We start from the raw sequence: 20789 nt of genomic DNA, 5'->3' as shown, positions 1-20789 counted from the left end.
GGAAAAGAAAAAAAAAAAAAAAAAGATTCACCTTGTTATTTATATTTCAAAACATTCTGCAAGGGGAGACATAAATCTTATTTTCACTCTGTAGGTCTGTGTGTCAGCCATGCAGTGTGAAGGGGAAAGGCTGGCTGCTCTCAGGAATATCAACCTGTGGCTGTCAGCCTTATCAGATCTAACCCACTCAGGGAGAACTAAACACACTCTCCCTCTCAGAGAATCTCTTTCTCACACACACTCAAGAAGGCCTACACAAAAACACACACACTTTCTACAGTATATGTGTATATGTATATGTATGTATATATATATATAAACACTTTCATAAGTCCAGAATAAACGCATGAGACAATATTCACAAGACTTACACTAAAATGTTTGGATTTTCTTTTCTTCACTTCATTCAGTGTAGAACTATTTTTGTTTTGATCAAGACCAGAAGATGCTTGTTTTATCCTGCCCTGATCCAAAACCACTGTAACTTGTCATGTGTCTAAATCTGTTATAACAGGAAGGAGTCACAAGAAGTTCAACATTAAAATGTTGGAAAACGGGTTAAGAATTCTAAAATTTCATTTCAAATAATCACAGTAGGTCTCCAACTAATGATTATTGTCATTATCAGTTAATCTGTTCATTATTTTCACAATTGATTTATCAATTTATCGTTTGGGCTATAATACATCAGAAGATGGTGAAAAATGCAGATCAGCGTTTTCCAAAAGCCTAGAATGACATCCTGAAATTTATTCTTTTGGCCCGAACAATAGTCCATAAGTAAAAAATATTTAGTTTACTATGATAGAAGACTAAATAAATCAGAAAATTGAGATACTGGAATCAGAGAATTTGGAATAGGTTTCTTTAAAAAATGACTCAAAACGATTTATCAATTATCATGGCAATTATTTTTTTGTTAATGGACAAATCCATAAATTGATTAACCGTTGCAGCTATAAATCACACACAACCCATATCAATCTTTCATGATTTTGCAAACATAATAAAACAAATAAAAAACCTGACCTGAGAGTAGTCTGAGCTGATCTACAATCAAGTCAAGTTGCTCATTTCTTTTGATTTTAAACTGATTTAGAATAAAAAAGAAAATGCAATTCATCATTTATCTTCCACCTATTTCCTTGAGTGCTAGGTCATGTTCATCTGTGAGTGTCAGTGTGTCGGTATGTGTGTGCGTGTGTCTTCCCTGGTGGCTATATTATGAGTGAAAATACCTGCTGACGCACAACAGCCAGACTCAGAGGTCAAACACTTCGGTGCTTGCTTTCATTGATTCATACCCCCAGGTACAGTAGAGAGCAAGTGTGTGTGTGCGTGTGTGTGTGTGTGTGTGTGTGTGCAATAGAGACAGAGATATAGATGGAAAATCAGACAGAAAGCATGCGTGTCTACATCCATGTGTCTGTGTGTGTTAGGTTGTCTGTCTGCACCCGGCGCTATTGCCCCAAACAGAGCTTCAGGCCAGCCTGTGTTTCCTGGCTAAGGGCACAGTCACTGTGGTCGGGTGTTAACAGGAGGGATACAGAGTGAAAGAACAAAAGATTTGCCTGGAGCAATAATGAAATGCCTTTGAGAAACAGGGGAAAATCTCCATGGGGGTAAGGAGAGAGTGTGAGAAAGAAACGGTGGGATGAGGGAGTCAGCAAAGGGGACACACAGCAGTGCAAGGCATCTTTAAAACAAGGAGAGGTTTGTCTCTCCGCTTCTATCTCTCTCTTTCTCACACACACACACACACACACACACACACACACACACCAGAAAAAAGGGGAAGATGTGTCACGAATGTGCTTTACAGTAAACAGAATCCACAGAGCTCCCCTATCTAACTAATCCTCTCAGTTTCTGTCAAACAAACAGAGGAGAAGAGCGTGAGTAAGCTAGAGATAAAGAGATGAAAGGAGGAAAAAAACAGAGGTGAACGACAGAGGGAGCAGTTAAGGATACAGGAGTGATGAATTGTGTTTAGACTGTGTCCCCATCATTCATGATTACGGCAACTGGTCGCGAGACACCGACGTGGGTCTGAGGGATTTACGGGACACATGTGTATGTTTATGTTTGTGGTTTTATAGCATCAAAACCTCTCTGTTTAGGAAGCACCTCCTCTGTCCACATCGTTAGTCCAAGATGATCCAGCTATTCAAAGAGCTATTCTGGAGTGTGTATATGTTGTTGTAGCTCTTTCCCATTCAAAACACAAAAGAGCTTATTCTCTGCTGTAGGGATTCTACACGTTGCAGGACTTTTGACCACTCAAGACACACATGCATGCAGCCAGTGTCCAAACATCCTACTGTAGTACCAAAAAAACGGTGATATCTGCATATATCCTCATGCCCTTGAATAGCAAACCACAAACAAAAATATTAGTCTGGTACATAATATTTACATTCCTTATTTCCTTTTCAGGGGCATATGAGATTCCTGCTTTGTTCATATGCCATCTATCTGTTTAGAATGAAGCCAGATATTTTTCGCTGAAATGTAAAAGTAAACACTGCTGTGGAAGTCCCTCCATTTCCTGCTGACTTCCTGTCATGGGGATTTATTCACACAAACACACACACACACACACACACACACACACACACACACACACATACACATACACACACACAGTACAGGGAGGGAGTGCTCTCTATTTCCCAGCAAAGCTATGCCTGTCAGCACTAGTTTTTCTACACTGACCTGTCATAACCACTACACAAACAGGTGGATCAGGGGTGAAGTGGAAGTCAAAAGAAATAAGTCAAAATATTTAACTCCAAAACTGCCTTGAATCTTCTATGAAGCCAGGAGGGCCCAATTCAAGTATATGCAGTCAAATTTACGTCTAGGAAAATAAAGACTCTACATGCTTACGGTTTAATTTAGCATCAAGCCTCAAGTAGACTTCACATATTTTACTCATTAAAGAAATCCCCTCAAACTTTTGCCAGCATTTTGATTAATCACAGGTCTTCACATAATTTGTAAGAATTATCGTCTGCCGAACAATAAATCTAGAGTAAAATGAGTTCATTCTTACATTGCTGATGTGGTTAAGGGTTGCATACTGTGACAACTGAGCACGTAATGTGACATTCCTAACTGTAAAGCTAGCAAATATGCAAGCATATGATAAAAAACAGTTACTGGCACTGTCTCACTCTTAAACAAACCCGCAACTACATACCTACTTTATGAGCAGCATAGTAGTGGTCCACTCTTGACACTATTTCCTAATTCACAGTATTCTATGGTGAGCCTGTAGCCTACAACTGAAAGTTAAAAAAAGAAGACGCTTACTGCACTTTTTGCCTGATTTTCTCTGATTTGCAGTTCTATTCATACCGAATGGAAAAACTATTGAACATAATAATAATAAACACAACAACAAGAGACGCAGCTGTGTGATATGCATTGAATTATGACTGGATCAGAGTGGGTATGAAATATTCATTCGTGGTCTCCTGCAGGGACGGCATTCCGTTAAAAAGACATTGATTTGACAAGCCAAACAAACGCTGATGAGGCCTGATAATCAATGGCGGCATTGATGACAGCGTGTGGTGGCCCTGGGCTCCGAGCGATTGGATGGGCTCACACTGAATAATGAATGAGGAGATTCCTGATTGATCAGTGAGGTTGTCTCTCTTCACACTCAGCTGGCATTTCAATGGGGCCTCCAGCACCGGAGACAACATGCCAGCGACATCACGACACCTATCGCCCTGCAGAGCTGGTCGCATCACTGCTTCCCAGCAAGATGAAGAACGGATTATATCATGTGAGTCGATACAGTCCATTTATGATGATTTATGAAAAAAGTGTTTTTTTTGAACGCGTGAATTAGAACCCAGTGACAAATACTGTACAAATGTTGGCATTAAGACATAAGAAACATCAACTACAGGCACGAATGGGACAGATAAGAAAACCTTAAGGGCCCTCAGTAAGTTTGTCCTTGATAAGTACTGTTTGTGTTTGTCTTGCACTGGACTGTTTATCTGCATGTGTCATAGCTACCCAAGGGTGCGTGCACACATACAGGCATAAAAACCCACGCACACAGGTGACAGCAGAGGTAGGGTGCGTTGCGTTTTGTCATTTGCCTGGCTTCCCCACACCAGTGCTGAATGTCAACTCTCGTATTCTTTTGTACTTGGAGGAGGTGGAGAATGATGAGGGGAACAAAAACACCACAACAAAAAAGGTCCCTGACAATGCTGCTATCTTTCGCAGCATCTACTGTTGCTGTCTCCTTCTCTTCACCCTCATCTTCCTCTCTCTCTCTCTCTCTCTCTCTCTTTCTCTCCCTCCCTCCCATTGTGCTCCTCCCCCCTTACACACACACATACATTTGCACTCCTTCATAGAATATCACTTAGCTCTGCCCTTGAATCCTCCTCCGTAAGTGCACACACTAAGTCGCACTCTGAAAAGACTTGAAGAAAGTGGGTGGGATGTCGCCGCAGTAATGACGCAGGCTGACTGGAGCTCATTGTTGTCTCAAGGTAATGGCAGCGAGTTTCATGGCATCAATGTTGCATTTTTTTTGTGTTACTGTTAGTTGGGGTAATGCAGACACACTAACGCCACCACACACTCGACACTGTCTGCCTCTACCTTGTCCCTTTATTATTTGCTGTGCATAATTGTCAGCTGCTCTGGTGTTCCATCTTTCTCTGAACTCTGAGTTTCTCTCCCAGTGTGAGTATTTATTTCTATGATGAGGATGATTATGCAAATGAGAGAAAAGTACATCGATCTGTCTAACCAATAAGAAACCCCTCAATGGTTTGGCCTCCACTTATTAGCCAATTCATCTCTTTTTTTTCCCATACCACATAGATGCAACCTATCATCCACTTTCATTATTTCTCTTCCCTCTCCATTTCTATCCTGTCTTGAAATATGTCTATACCTGTCACACATTCTTCTTCTTTCTCCAATGTTTATTTCTTTGTGTCTTAGTCTTTTCGTCAACATATTCTTCATATACTCCTCACCTGCTCATCTTTACTCCCTCCCTCTGCTCTCCTCTACAGCATCACTGCATATAAATGCAGGTACAGAGAGATATTGATCCACAAAGGAGAAACTTAAGAGGAGAATGACTGAATCTCTGCTCTACACCTAACCAGGGCAAAGGGACTGTTAAAAATGTCTATCTATTTTGTCTCGTCACAGTTCATTAATGTGCATACTTTTACAGTATAGTACTGTGTATTAGGGGTAAAAACACAATAATGAACATGACACTGTAGAAATTACAGTACTAAGCACAATGTAGAAAATCACACTAACCATTATACTGCAGTAGGAGATCACAGTGATATTCATATTTGTTACTGTTGAAAATAACAGTAAACATTATACTACTGTAGAAAATTATAGGAATTATATTTTTGCAGAAACCATTATACTACTGTGGGAAATCATAGTAATACTACTACAGAAAACATTAAGTTGCAGAAGAAAATCACAGTTACCATTACACTACTGTAGAAAGTCACAGAGACCATGTGAAAAATCTCAATAATATTCAGGTGTAGGTCTGGTTCTAAATTTGGTAGGGACATTTTTAGACAAATTGTCACAATTATGTGTGTTCTTGTTTTCTATCATTCCCATCTCTTTTAGGGGCACATGCTCACTCTCTTACTCTCTATCTCTCTCTCTCTCTCTCTCTCTCTCTCTCTCTCTCTCTCTCTCTCTCTCTCTCTCTCTCTCTCTCTCTCTCTCACACACACACACACACACACACACAAACACACACACAAACACACACAGACATGCCTGAAACCAGAATTGTTTGATGATATGTCATAAACTGCCACAATAAATATTACAATAAAATACCTGCTGTAAGGTTTTCAAACCTCACCTGAGATTCTGTAGTTTTAGTTTGTCGATTTGGGCGACACAACTCAAGAGTTTCAGGACACAGCGATGCTCAAATCCCCTGTAAATTATCTCAAAAACTTCTATTTGTATTGTTTTTCATTGAACTCCTGAACTTAAAGCTAGCTCTTTCATACTAACATCAGAGCTTGCCTGTCTGTGTGTCTCTGTGCTCCTAAGAGTGCTGCTGACAGGATTGTCATAATAAAAGCGAGTTGGCTGCAGCGGTCAATTTAAGGAGAGCTAAACTAAATCAATAAACAAATAACCTAAATAATAAATGTAATCCATAAAATCAGAGATTAAATCAAGTAAAAGGAATCAACCCTGGAGATTTTCAAAGTAAACGGACCATATTTTACGTAGACGCACTGAGCCGCTGCTGGGATAATTAAGTCGGACTTTTACGTGTGTTTATGGTCTTTTTGTGTGCATGACTTTGCTGAGTTAACCTCTCCAACCAAACACTGCTTAAAATTGTTTACATGCCCACCAGCATAGCTAACTCTTAGCATTAGAAGATTACCAACACTAGCAATGCTAACTGTTGTAGCTGACAAATTGCTTTTGTATGCTAACATTACCCTTTTATTATTATCAGCAACTCATTTGGATATGTGCTTATCTTAGACTGTGTGACATGTCTACATTTATGCTAGTAGTGAGTTAACTGGATGGACCCTCTTCAGTCATATATGTAAGGAACAGGGTTGTACTGACATGCATTTTTGATTTATTAAGCTCTAGTGTGGTCTTGTGTAATGTTATATTACGAGCAATGTGTTTGTGCATGCAGACTATAAATTAAAGAAATGTTCTAAATAATATAATAAATGCGATGTGTCCAGATTTGACAGGTGTGGGGGATCCACGAGTAGGCTGATGCATGAACTCACTCTATGACTACACCAGGATAACTTGGAAACAGCCAGAGGGAAACTAGCAGCTGGTAAGTAAAGAGTGGGTCCATTATTTAAAAAGTGACACATTAACAGTGGTTTTGGCTTTAGCACATTTGATTTAAAATGAAACTGAATGAAATGAAAGTGCTGACTTGGTTTTAAGTGGTTTGAGTGGTCATATGACCTCTGTCTTCTTCAAGATAAATACTGTTGAAATGTTCATGTGCTTTTTCATGTTGACGGGATACGCACTTCAGTGGCTCACATAACATCACTTTAGTATCTTGTGTTGCCTCACACTGAAACATGAGAATATAAATTGATCACCTACAGTTCCTTTATAAAATGCCCTAATGTGTTACAGTTGAACAGCAACAACCCCTCCTCCCTCCTATGTCCCACCCCCGCACTCCCTTCCCCTCCACCCTGCAAAAAAGTCATATCATTCGGACCGAATGATATGATTGGTCAGAGTTCTCACAGAACCATATGAGAATGGAACTTACTGCAAAAATAATGCATGACTCATATTATGTCTAGTACTTGTAACTCTCTATACTTATTGCAGACATTCAGCATTTTAATATGTTTTTAACAATGGTAGGAGTGGACACAATACACAAGTAAAATGGATTAATTGTATTTTTGCATTTTTTTACTGAAAGAATTTGACCATGGGCATAGTGTACACCAAAACTGATGAATATAAATCCAACAAAGCAATACCACAATGATGTATGATGAAGAATGCATTTTATGGGACCAGTATAAGCTGCTGAACATGTTTCATGTGTGCACTGTACAAAGATTAACCATCTTTTCTAATCATCTAGTAAATTAAAAGATCAATCAATGTATTCTTACACATGACAGCATTCAAAATATGTATTTAATGCACTCATGATTCAAAGCGTATTGGATTTCTTACTTCTTGTTTACAGTTGTTTGTACTGATATCACATATCTTGTCAGACTTTGATAAGATATCAAGCATTAAACTGGTTTGTGCCTCTCTGGATCGTTGCATTCTTTCTTACAGAAAGCCAGGCTGTGGATGTTACTGTTTAATCCTGGTAGGTACAATAAGGGACTCAATATCAGACATGTCAAACGCACTCTACTCTGTTCCTCTGGAATCTGTTATAAAATAAGTTATGTGTATGGATGGTGTAGCTATACATCCACATATGAACTGGAGTTTTAGTTGTTACTTATAACTATAGTTCTCCAATTTAGGTGGTCCAAATATCATTTGACCAATTTAAACAAACTTTAGTCATATGTAATATTTGCTAAACTGTTTTAATTTTATTGTCTGAAGTCTGTGATCCCAGAGGACACTTATATATCCCCTGGTGATTCTATATCAGACCTGAACTGCAAACTGGACCTTTGCCTTTGGTCTAATTTTTGGCAAGTGACACACCTGCTCAGCTGGACTGAGGTCAGGTGAATGACAATGCCTGTCGAGAACATCCCATTGCTGGGTCATAAAAATCTCCCTGGCTGCATTTACTGTATATTTTGGATCCTCCTCTTCCTGCATTGTCATAAAATTGGCAGACTACATAAAAAAGGGGGCTTCAGTTGCTTCACTATTCACCCAGTATGGATGTGAACACAATACAACTACTTAAAACCAAGTCAGCACTTTCATTTCAGTCATTGTTTCATTTCAAATCAAATGTGCCGGATGAGTCACTATCTAAATGATTGACTATTTTTGCTACTTACAGCTACTAGTTTCCCTCTGGTTGTTTCCAGGTTATCCTGTCACAGTCAATGGGTGAGTTCATTCATCAGCCTACCAATGCTTTGCATCAGCTAATGGGGATCCTAATAAAGTATATAAAGAAAATATATGATGGATCCACACCTGTCAAATAGGAAGAACTATTATATATATATAATATTTAGCACATTTCCTTACTTTTCAGTCTGTATGCATAAACACATCGGTAGCAAAATGATGTTACACAAGACCATGCTAGTGCTTAAATCAAAAATGCATGTCAAAACACCCTTAATCCTTATATGCATGACTGAAGAAGGTCCAGTGAACTCACTTGTACCATAAATGTAGATATTTCTCATAAATATAAAAAGCAAATATCAAAAACGAGTTCCGAAACAGCTGATAAGAAATTAGTAACCTTAGCATAGAACAGCAATTTGTTAGCTACAACCAATTATCATGATCTTTTTTTGCAGTTGACTGTATTTTGTTAAACTGAAAAACAGCTTCATGTTAAAAATCTAACTTGTCTACAGGCCGTAACGTTGCAGATGTTAGCTTTGTATCTTCTGCATTCAAAGGCTATTTATTGCTATTGCTATTTAAGGTGTCTTTAAAAGTTTGTTATCATGGGTAATATAATAATATATAATATAATAAAAGGTTGGTGTAAACTATTCTACAAACGCTTCTATGTCTTTTTGACAGCCTTTATGTATATTTTGATCATAATTTGGCTACTAAAAAGTTCCCTGTTTTCATCATCTACAGTAACCGTCATTCAATTTGCTGAAGAACACGAAGCAGCAGAAGAGGACAACTTGTGTTGCAAAGTGAACTGAGGTGGGCTTTTGAACTCTTGACACATACACACCATTTTTAAGACTCTGGACACCTGCCTACCTGGTGACTTGTCATCTCCCTCAGCTGAATATCCATGGTTACATTAGAGTCATGTTTAGATTAGAGTCTTTTGTTTCAAGGAAATTCCAATGATAAGTATATTGTCAAGTTCATTGATTTTTTATTTTTTTTTACTTGCAGTGGACCAATGACAAAAGTTTTTTTTGTTGTTTTTTTTTTTAAATGAGCATTTGTTTAATTATGAGGTCAGTTTGAAACAAGCTTTTTACATATTGGATTTTTAATATGGTCTTTGTAAGATTTGGAAATGTTTCTAATAGATATGAAAACTGTGTCAACTTTGTAAGTAACAGAATGATTTGCAGTAAGTTACACATGGTGTCTGCTACTTTTATAGCCAATGGAACAAAGTAAAACGCTTTCAAAAATGATAAAATATAGAAATACTGACAACTTTCTTATTTACTGTGTTAAGTTGATGCCTTTACAACATGCAACATTTCCTGCAGTTGCAACTTCACATTAAAAGCTTCTCACTGGTGTATTGCTGTGTGGCTTTTTATTATGAAATATGAACAGGAAATACAAAACTGACTGCATTATTGGTCATTAAATACTGGTCTACACAGCAAAATGTTTTGTGTTGTTTGGATTTGTAAAAGAGGAAACTGGTAGATGAAGAGCAGCAGGCAGGATTGTTCTGCTCTGCTGTCTGAGAGTAAGACTATTTGGACCATTTTCTTCAGTATTCAGCGTGGTTATTTCTACCATATGAAAGAAGGCCATTTGATTTCTGTAAACATGCAAGTTAATTTGTTTGTTCCTGTTCAACAGTTCAACATGAATAATAGTAATCTAATTTACTGCAAAATGTCTGGTGCTGTAATCCAATACACAGGAACAAAAATTACTATTTTATTTTACAGTTTCGTACAGCTACTGTAACTATAGATACAGTGTCATTATAATATTGTGTTTCACTGTTACAACTTCCTTACTGTCATTTCACAGTTACAATACTGCTGCTGTACACTTAATATAAACACAGTAAACTTACTGTAATTTATTTTAAGTTACACAATCAACTGTAAGTTGGTTTCTTACAGTGTTTGTCTGCATCCACACTTTTAAAATGACCATCATACAAATTCCTGTTGAAATTTCCTGCAAGTTTATGATGGCAACAAGCCCTGAAGCTTCCTTTCAGCTCTAAAACTGAACTGATTAAAAGTCCATCTCCAGTGTTCCTGGATGGACTTACTCTCATCACCCTCTCTGTCTCTGCTCTAAAGGTTATTCTCTTCCTTTGACTTCACATCAGCCTCAAAGAGTTAACACCGTATTGGATGCAGGCCAAACCACAGCTCGACATGTGGGGTTCTCATTGCAAACCATGAGCCTTAGGACAAACCTACAGCCATTGTATACATGTCAGCATCGCCATAGCTGTGTAACTGTGAGACAATGTGGGACAGTGTGTTGCCATGGTCCATCATATGCCCAGCAGTTAACAGCCCCTGGCACAATCCCAGTTTCCTCCTCTCTTCTCCCAGGAACCAGCCTTTTCCCTGGACTATAGCCAACCAAATCCTCCTTCCGTGAACTCCTGAAAAACTAAGCAGTCTATGCTGTAAGAAAGGGAACAAGAGAGCGATGGAGAGTGAGAATAGCTAATACCAATGTTTGTTCCTCTCAATTACAGTTTTAAATGGAAATCAATGTAGCAGAGGGAATGAGCAGAGCCCTTAACGTTGGGGTGATAATCACATTATCACAGACAGGGCTTAAATCAACACCAGACCTTGGCCTCTGGAGGGGGAAGAACAACACAGAAAGAGTTGAGACTATTCAATTCCCTCTCTCTCTCCCTCTCTCTCTTTCTCTCTCTCTCCAGTAATCTATCTATCACTCTCATACAACAGTCGTCTCCAGCCTCCAAACCGCTGTCTGGTTGCTGGGATACCACCCATAAGTTTCACCATGGTAACATCTGGAATAAAGGTGGGTGGGCAGGGTGCCAGGACAGGCCTTGAGTTTCACTGTGGCCATAAAACTAACAAAAATAAATCTTGTTCAACTGCTCTTCCCAGCACGGTACAACACTACACGAAGACACACCCAGTCACGCACATTTCAGGCAATTTAATCTAAGTTAAATGTTTCTCAGCTCCTGTAACAGACAGACAGTGAGAGGCTTTTGTTGCTGAGATCTTATTGTAGCCCAAACAGAGCGAGAGAACCCCGAACTAAATAAGTATTTTTGTCTGCAGATTCTGTTCGAGGGCTGAAGTTACAGCAGCGGGGCTCTACAGTATCTTTGTGTAGACACTGGCAGACTGGCATATTCTAGAGGCACAATGAGGCTTTTCCCTCGCCTACGTCTGGTATTTTGGTGACTCGCCATGCATCATAGTGCGAGGAGTGGTGCAGAAAGCTGCTCAGCAGAGCGCTGACTCCTCAGGGGTCAAAAGTGCATCATGTCAAACAAGTTTTTGTCTGTTAAAATTTCAGTACTCACGGTACAACCAACAGAAATCTAAAATTACAGAAAAAAACACTTCTCATCTCTTCTTATTTTCATCTTATTTTGATTATGGCAATAATTTGAATATGGAAGAGCAACATTTAATGTCAGAATACTTAATTCATAACAGCTTGCATGAATGAAAAGCTCTCTCAATTAATTAAGTCAGCGTACAGCCATCTGAAGGTGGCAGGTACAGTATGTCTTCCATCTGCACATTGTCAAAATATGATTACGCATGCTAGATCCAGTCACTTTGATTCAATCTTACGCAACTACATCATTACTATTGCAAAATAGCTTGTGTACATCAAGCTGGTTTGTTCCTGTATATATATTAAAAATATATATATGGAGGACAAACTTTGATCTGACAGAAATGAAACAAAGCAGGTGATCATAATGTACAGCTAAATGGATTTATCAAATTAAATAAGTAAATAATGCTGCTTTGTTTACGCCCCAAAGTTAAAAAGCTTTTTTTTTATTGTATTGTATTTTATTGTATTATTGTTATGCTTGATTAAAGTTAAGACCAAGGTTGATTCTCAGTATTCTTCTCAGTGTTGGCAACATTTACACTGCATCAGACACAAATCTGGTATCAATACATTTCCTTGGAGTTCTGAGAGGGCAAAGACACAAATAACTACACAGTCGGTTCTGATTCTCCCACCCATTTAAACACAGGGTTACCATGCATGCATAAAAAGCAAATAAATATAAAATCCATCTATGCCCACGAAGATAAAAAAAAACCCCACTTGATTTAATGCAGTTCTTGATCCACATGAAAAGGTTGAATTTTTATATTGCAGCATTTATTCCTTTGATATTGACGATTTAGGTTCACAGATGTTTGTTTTTTTTTTGTTTTTTTTCCTGTAACAAGTGCAGTGCTGAACCACGACAATCAGTTAAACCCTTTTCTACCTGCTAAACACTGGCATGTACTCTCTCTATCCTCTCTCTCTCTCTCTCTCTGTCCCCTAATTAATGTCGTCACAATCCCAACCTCCCAATGCCCATGCAGTGTAGCACAATACAACACCCTGATGCTGGAAGGTAGAAAACACACACACATGCACGCACACACACACACACACACACACACACACACACACACACACACACACACACACACACACAGGTCCCCCTCTTGTGCACATCCTCTATGCTTGGAGGGTGAAGATATGCAAAGCGTCACTATCATCAAAACAAAAACTGCAGGGGAATATAGGGCAATTGAGTGAATTAAAATGCATCCCCAGAGACATGTCTTTCTTTCTCTTCTCCTTGCTCTATTCCCCTCATTTCCCCCACTGTTAGAGAGAGCCTTCTCTTTGGATTTCAGTTCAAATTACACCTCCTTGTTCTGGCCAGATGCTGGTCCTAATCATAGTAACATGTACTATAATCTATGGTTATTTGGGATTTGAAAATTGAAAATACAGCTGGCACTTTTTTTATCGACTCGTTGACAAACACTTGAAACAGAGGATGGGGGACTAAAGGAAAGAAAAGAGAACATGCTTCAGTCCCAGCCAAATTTGTGTTGTAAATCAGAGTGACATTTCTATCCATATATATAAAATGAAAGACTGAATACATGTGCATAAAATCCATTGACATCATCATGACACTGATGACAATTTTTATGATAATATTATGAATATTAGCAATATCACCCCGTACTTTGTGACATCCAATACTAAGCGGCTAGTGATTTTGTGAATGAAAGCAGGAGTGGGAGAACAATATAGAGCATGTGTGTACTGAAAGAATTGTGGTCGATCATGGTAAATCAATATGGAAAAACTGCTATTGATTATCAACTAAAATGAAAAAATGGCTACAGAATAAGCCTGCAAGGGGAGAGAAAAGTCCCTCCACTGGTTCATTACTTGTTCAACACAGTAAATCTGACTAGGTGACCACACATGTTGTCTAAATATGGCAGCAAAGAAGACGTTGTCCATAAAATATGAACTAGTAAACAGCCTCCTACATCTTTAACTTAGTGGATGGACAAATGATTGAGAGCCAGACAGTCACAATGGACATAGAGTGAGAGTGATGGACATAACAGGGGATGTATGAAGGATGGTGGGGGGAGGAAAGGGACACTAGAGGTGTGTGTCCAGCCGATGTCCAGACAGACGCTGCTCAATAAATCAATGAAGAGGTCACACAAGCAGGTGGTTAAGAGTGTAGCTAATGAGAGCTGCTCTTCATCCTATCAGCTAGATTAGCACTACAATGAAAGAACATACACTCCAAGCTTCCTTTCTATTTCCCTACCTGCCACCTAACCACTAAACCAGCTACATGTATGTCCGCCACACAAAACCTTCAGTGAGATCGAGGGAATATTGAACTATCGTGGAATGAATGCTCCAAAATACTCGACAGAGGTTTCAGATGTGTTTTACAGTAGTTGGGTGTGAATGGAGATAGCGTTCCCCGAGACACTTGAGTTGTTTTGAAGTAAATCGCTACAGTAAATGTTTTTGTTTGAGCTATAATAGTGTCTTGATTCATCTTCACTTGGGAGAAAGCACAGCCAACCACCCGCATGTTCTGCTTTAATCCATACTACTTAATCTTTGTGGAAAAGACTCCGCTTATCGTGTTTCCAGCATGTAAGTGTGTTTTTATCTTCTCTCTCTCTCTCCCTCAGACATCCGCGCACACATACAAATGCACTTATGAAAACCCTCACACACACACACACACACATACGTACATATGCAGATACACACACACACACACACACACACACACACAGGGTGTAAAGCAGGCACATGTAATTACCTCGGTACAACGGTGCTACAAAATGCCAGACAGTGTTTGCATCAGCGTGTATGTGTTTAGAGTTTTGTAATTAGCAGAATACATTTAAATACATTTGGCTGAAACACTCCTGGGAGAGTTCCTGTTTGCTGTGCCTGCCTCAGTCTCTTGCTGCCTTTATTCTCTCTGCTTGTACTCTCACACTGCCTGCAGTACTGCCTGTCTTTCAAATTTACCCATCAAAATCTTCCTTCATGCGCTGGTGTTTTGTTCTCTCCTTTATGCTCTACCTCAACAGAAACTGGTCGATCAATGGGCCCATTGACCCTGTTGTGTGTAGTTTGCATAATGGTAGACCACTACGGCTGGACATCAGCCACCACTTCTGGGCCTGCTCTCAGCTTTCTACCACAGGATAACTTAACTTCCCTGGGGATAACATAATAAAAATCTCTAGACTCTTCAGTGTGCTTCAATGTGGTCTGAAACATCCTTTTTGTCTAAATCCATCTACACTTTTCCATCTTGTTTTACGAGCGGATCAATCGACAAACGAGCACAAATTCTTCATGTCCAAGTAGAACATTTTATATCACTGGACAAACTCCTCTAGCAAGGAGTAACACCCAACCTCCCCCCGAGCCCCTCCCTGCTCATCAAACCAGTCTTAATTATTCAGCAGGCAGCCTGGTGTCTTTCATCTCTCTGTTAATTGCTGCGGTCGACTTCTCACTGGGACCACTATGCCCAATGAAAACCTCCGCTTGCACTGTATTGTACCACCAGAGGATGCATGTGGAGTGTGTGTGTGTGTGTGTGTGTGTGTATAGAGGCAGGCAGTGTGAGAATGGAATGGTTAAATCTAACATCGCTGCTTACCTGTTTACAGTTGTAATCTGGCCTGAAAGGTTTTAACGACTTGCATTCATCTCTATTATTCCCTACATAAAAAACAACAGTTTAGTCTAATTGAGTAACACACTGAGATTTTAAACAGATGTCAAACTGTCATCATTTTGAACCAAGTCCTACTTACACATCTATCAAATGTGAAGTATTGCACTGTGGGATTTTTAGTTAAGTAGTGTGGATGTTATATGGAGACAACAATCAGAATTCCATTGTGGGAATTTTTAAGGGCATAAATTTACACTTAGGATGACCGAAACTCATAAAACAATGGAGGATATTTGAAATGGAATGATTGAAAATGGTCATTTCTGCCACACCCCTTGTTACTTTTGTCTTTTTCTCCCCAAGAGAGTCACACAAGAGCCTCAAGTGACCAGGAAGTAAGGATGAGAGCGTTATGACAGGACTGGATTATTGACTGCGCAAAGTGGACAGCTGCCCTTGGGCCCTAGACCTCCAGGGGCACCACAAACCCTATATTCAGTTTCTGTCAGTTAGGTTGTGACAATATCAACACTTCTTTTAGAGAATATGCACTAAAATAAAAAGCATCTTTTTATCAGAGTGCTAGTCGCTAAATAAATTTGTGTTTAATTTGCTGATTTGACAATGATATGATGTACAGAGCCAATAGTAGCCCACAGCTCATATTTGTTCCATGGCCCCCAAATGGGGGTTTGGATATGGACTGACAGTTTTGACAGTGCCAATGGCTTTTCCATTGACTTGAATTACATTTGTTTGCCTTTACTGTGTATATTTTTAGAGGATTACTTTTGAACATTCATTTTGAATATCTTCCATATCTGAATAAAATAACCAGAAGCGATGGGAAAAGACTTAACTTTCAGCGGAAAAAAGCACATAGCTGGTATTGTAGTTAGCAGATAAATTGCAGTTAGCCAGACACTCCGCTCCATAATCAGTAGACAGACATACTGGCGAGTGAGCACACAGAGCAGGAGTGGGAGTGATGGGGTGAAAAGTGATGGATCAAGGGGGAGAAATGTTGGGGAGCCTTGGCCACTACAGCAGAGATGAATGGGTTATACCTTTGCTCTAAGATATACAGTTTGAAGGAAGACAGATATATGAAACATGACTGGCTTGGAGGACTGCCTGGGAGGGAGACATGCATATTAGAAAACATGGAAACAGTAAGGACAGATGGAACGGGCTCCAATATGCAGTTGATTCTAGAAGGACAGAAAGACATCAAGACATGAGGAAATAGAAATGAGCAAGAGGAGGCAGTAAAGTAAAAAATAAGAAACTAAAAAAGTTACCGCAGTGAAAGAGAACCATGACAAGAATCCATCATGTTTTCCCAGACAGCCACTTTAGCCCTGCGACAGTACATTCTGACTGAACCTTTGCAGCATCACACACTTGCACTTGTCCACGCACACACACACACACACACACACACACACACACACACACACACAGACCACTACATACATCAGTGGGCTGGAAACAGCACATGATAAATTCTGAACACAATACATTTCGTCCAAAAGATTTAACATCTAATTCAGGTCTGACAGCTCCCTCCATCTCAAAGCCAGACCGGTAACATTGATCTCTACTCCACGCACAGGCGGCCTTGGACTTCTCAGATTGTCACACACACAAACACACACACACACACACACACATACCCACACACACACACACAGAGCAGGTTCAGACTGCCAGCACTCTTAAGCACAGAGGAACTATAAAATGTGTAAAGTGAAGCATTCCAGGTATCAACTAATAAACGAGTATGGTGTACTTTGTTAAAGGAGCCAAATAGCTTGCTCAGATTTCAGACTATTACTTTCCCCCATTTGCATTGAAGGCTTCATTTTCTCTCACTCTGCTGTTTTCTTTCCTTAACTCCTTCAATCCTTTCTTATGTTCCCAGGGGAGTCTTCAGGCATCTCTGCTGGGTAGACCATTTGGAGATGCTACAAGTAATCAATGTAATGTAATGTGTGTGTGTGTGTGTGTGTGTGTGTGTGTGTGTGTGTGTGTGTGTGCGCGTGTGTGTGTGTGTGTTTGTATCGACATCTGTTGTGCTTAAAAGTGTTTGCAGCTCTGTTGACAGGTCAATAAGGAAGCTTGCATGTGCAATGACTGACAACAGGGAAAACATACACAACGGTTGCGTGGACTGCCCCACACATACGGACACGCATGCACAGACACACACCGACTGACAGTTAAAGTAAAGCAGCTGTATATGGCTGTAGGAGAGGTATGTTTACTGAAGTGGTTCAGAGTCCTTGATTTGATGAGCCAAAAACATAAACTTTGACCGCTGATTCTGATAGAGAGACAGAGAGAGAGTTGAAGCAGTGAGGATAAGGGTGAATGGGGATGCAACTGTCTCTGGGGTCCATACACTCACAGAATGGGCCGTCACTGGGCTTTTTCAAACTAATGGATTGCAATACCTTAGATTATGAATTGGCTGGATGCCCTGTAGCCAGTAAAGCTACAGCTTCAGGAAGTATTATAAGGAGGACGCTGGAGTCTCAGCTCCCTGGACTCCAAGCTCTGGGACTAAAGCCCAATGGTGCAGAGGCCAGGGCAAACACAGTCATCATTAACTCATCACTGAGTGGCACGGCAGAGAGAACGGGCGTGCATGTGTGTGGGAATGCATGTTTGCTGGGAAAGATTAAGCACGTACTGGAAATGTAGCGGGACGAAGAGCAGGGTAGGAAACCTCGCAACTTTTTTTTTTTTTGGTACCAACCGAAATGTGACCACAGCACAAATTATAGAAAAATGTCAAGTACCAAAGGCTGACATTAAATGTTTTGTAATCTTGTTTACTCGCTTGTGTTTCAACAATATTTAAGAGCTTTGGTTTATTAAAAAAGTATTTTGGAGAAAAAAAAGTTCATATTTCTCAAAGTAAGGTATTGCAAGAAGTACCAAAAGCATGAAGCTGAGGTTTTTATGGGTTCATTTGGTTCCTATTATCTGAGACTTGACCTCAGGGGTTGACTCAGGACCAAGTTATATTCTGTATACCAGCTATCACATGGTGCATAATACTAATTGCAGGATAAAAACTAAACTTTTTAAAACAAGTGTGAACTGGGAAATGCAGCAGTGTTGTTAATTAAAGGAGCATTACACTGCTGTCAATACTGGCATTCTCCCACTGATATGGTCTGTTTTGGTTGCCCAAATTTTGGATCGAGTTTGATTAGCTTTGAGTCGTCGAGGTTTTATTTGTCTGTGTGTGTGTGTGTGTGTGTGTGTGTGTGTGTGTGTATGTGTGTGATCTGGGTATGTTTTCCATTGGTTTGTTTCAGATTAGGTCCAACTTTTTCAATCTGTGGAGAAAGGTATCTGATCGGCTATTGTCGTCAACACTTCTGTGGAAAATTTAAAAGCACACCCTGCACATGATAGAAATGTTTAGTTGATGCAAGGTGTTCTGTGCATGTGTGCACATAGACATACACAAACACACACACAAATGCTCCTCTCTCATGTCTTGGGGGACCATGTCAGAACATATTAGTGACAGCACCCCACACTCAACTCAAGCAAGGTAACACCAGCCCAATTTGTTTCCCTAATAGCTGGTATATTATTCACTCACTCATACACACACACACACACACACACACACACACACACACACACACACACACACAGCTTATCATTATACAAGTATACCCTTGAGCGGGCCTCAAGTTCATCTGTTGGGGGTGCAGAGAGAGCCTGGTTGTTATTAGGAGAGAGGTCACATTGTACTGTAAACACGCTTTGTCTGCTTATTCATTTATTTACTACGCTCCCCCATCACACCACTCAGCTTGTCAGCAATAGGGGGTTGGAGGTGGGGTGGTCTGGGTGTGGGCAATGTTTGTGTGTCTGCACTTTGGAAACACTTGAGGTGATGGATAACTCACGAGCCACTTCATTTCTCAAAGAAAAATATTCATTATGAGAGTCAATTACTTGGTTTGAATACCAGTTTAAATTTCAGGTATCTTCATACCCAGCAGAAAAAAAAAAAAATCTTTTCTATGCACCCACTCATAACAAACAATAGCGTGTCCCTATGTTGACTGTAGCAGCCCTGTCCTGATATCGACCCCCTGCTGTTTAATATTCATAAAGTCTATTTCAGCAGCTTCAGTCGCTGTAGTGCTGCAACGCTCACGCCCTCCTGCTAAATCCATTCTCATTGATCACCATTGGCTTTCCCAAACGCGCATCGATCCCATTCAAACTCACACTCAAGGTCCCCTCAAAACATATTCAGCTTCACAATTCACAAAAAATGAAGCACTTTCCCCTCTAGGCGTTTCATCAAAGAGCTCTTTTTACCATTGTGCAATCACTGTTCTCCCTGAAACCAATAATATTTGATGTCTTCTATAAAGTCCAGGCACTATACAAGATGTGTCATGATATTAGTTTTACAATCAGAAGACAGTCAGGAGGAAGATCTACTGTTTGTTTTCTCTCATTTTTGGGTTATTTCAGGCGTCCTCTCTCATTCCCAAATCACATTTCAGAGTGATGCTTTATGTAAGACTTAACAGCATGGATTCTACTCATCTTCCTTACTTAGCTCTAATACATCATGTTCGTGTTGTGCATTGTGGAGTTACGCATGCTTATGCATGTAAGACAACACTACGTTTGTACTGGGGGTTATGACACTGAGCTTTCTCCAGGCAGAGGTAAACTGATTTAAAGCAATACCTCAAACTGAAGTGAAGTCTGTAGAGAGATGTAGTTTAAACACAGTAACAGATGGTAAAAGTAGAGAGAAATCCTTTTTTTCTTTTTTATGTTCAATTCTTCTAGAGGTGCATTTACTCAAGTACTGTGCTTAAGCGCAATTTTGAGGTACTTGTACTTTACTTGAGTATTTCCATTTGACGCTACTTTATACTTCCACTACACTACACTTCAGAGGGAAATATTGTACTTTCATCAGCACTACATTTATTTGACAGATTTAGATGAATGAACACAATGGATAATTTTACAAGCTTTTAAAATACAACATATTGTTAAAGATGAAACCAGTGTTTTACAACATTCTCAGTCCTTATGTCTTACAAAAAGCAGTGTGTAGTCAGGGTCACATTTCAGATGTGTATGAGTTGTTAACTGTTCTCTC

Source organism: Scomber japonicus, chromosome 4, assembly GCF_027409825.1.
Source record: "Scomber japonicus isolate fScoJap1 chromosome 4, fScoJap1.pri, whole genome shotgun sequence".
NCBI lineage: Eukaryota > Metazoa > Chordata > Actinopteri > Scombriformes > Scombridae > Scomber > Scomber japonicus.
This window is presented reverse-complemented; position numbering follows the sequence as displayed.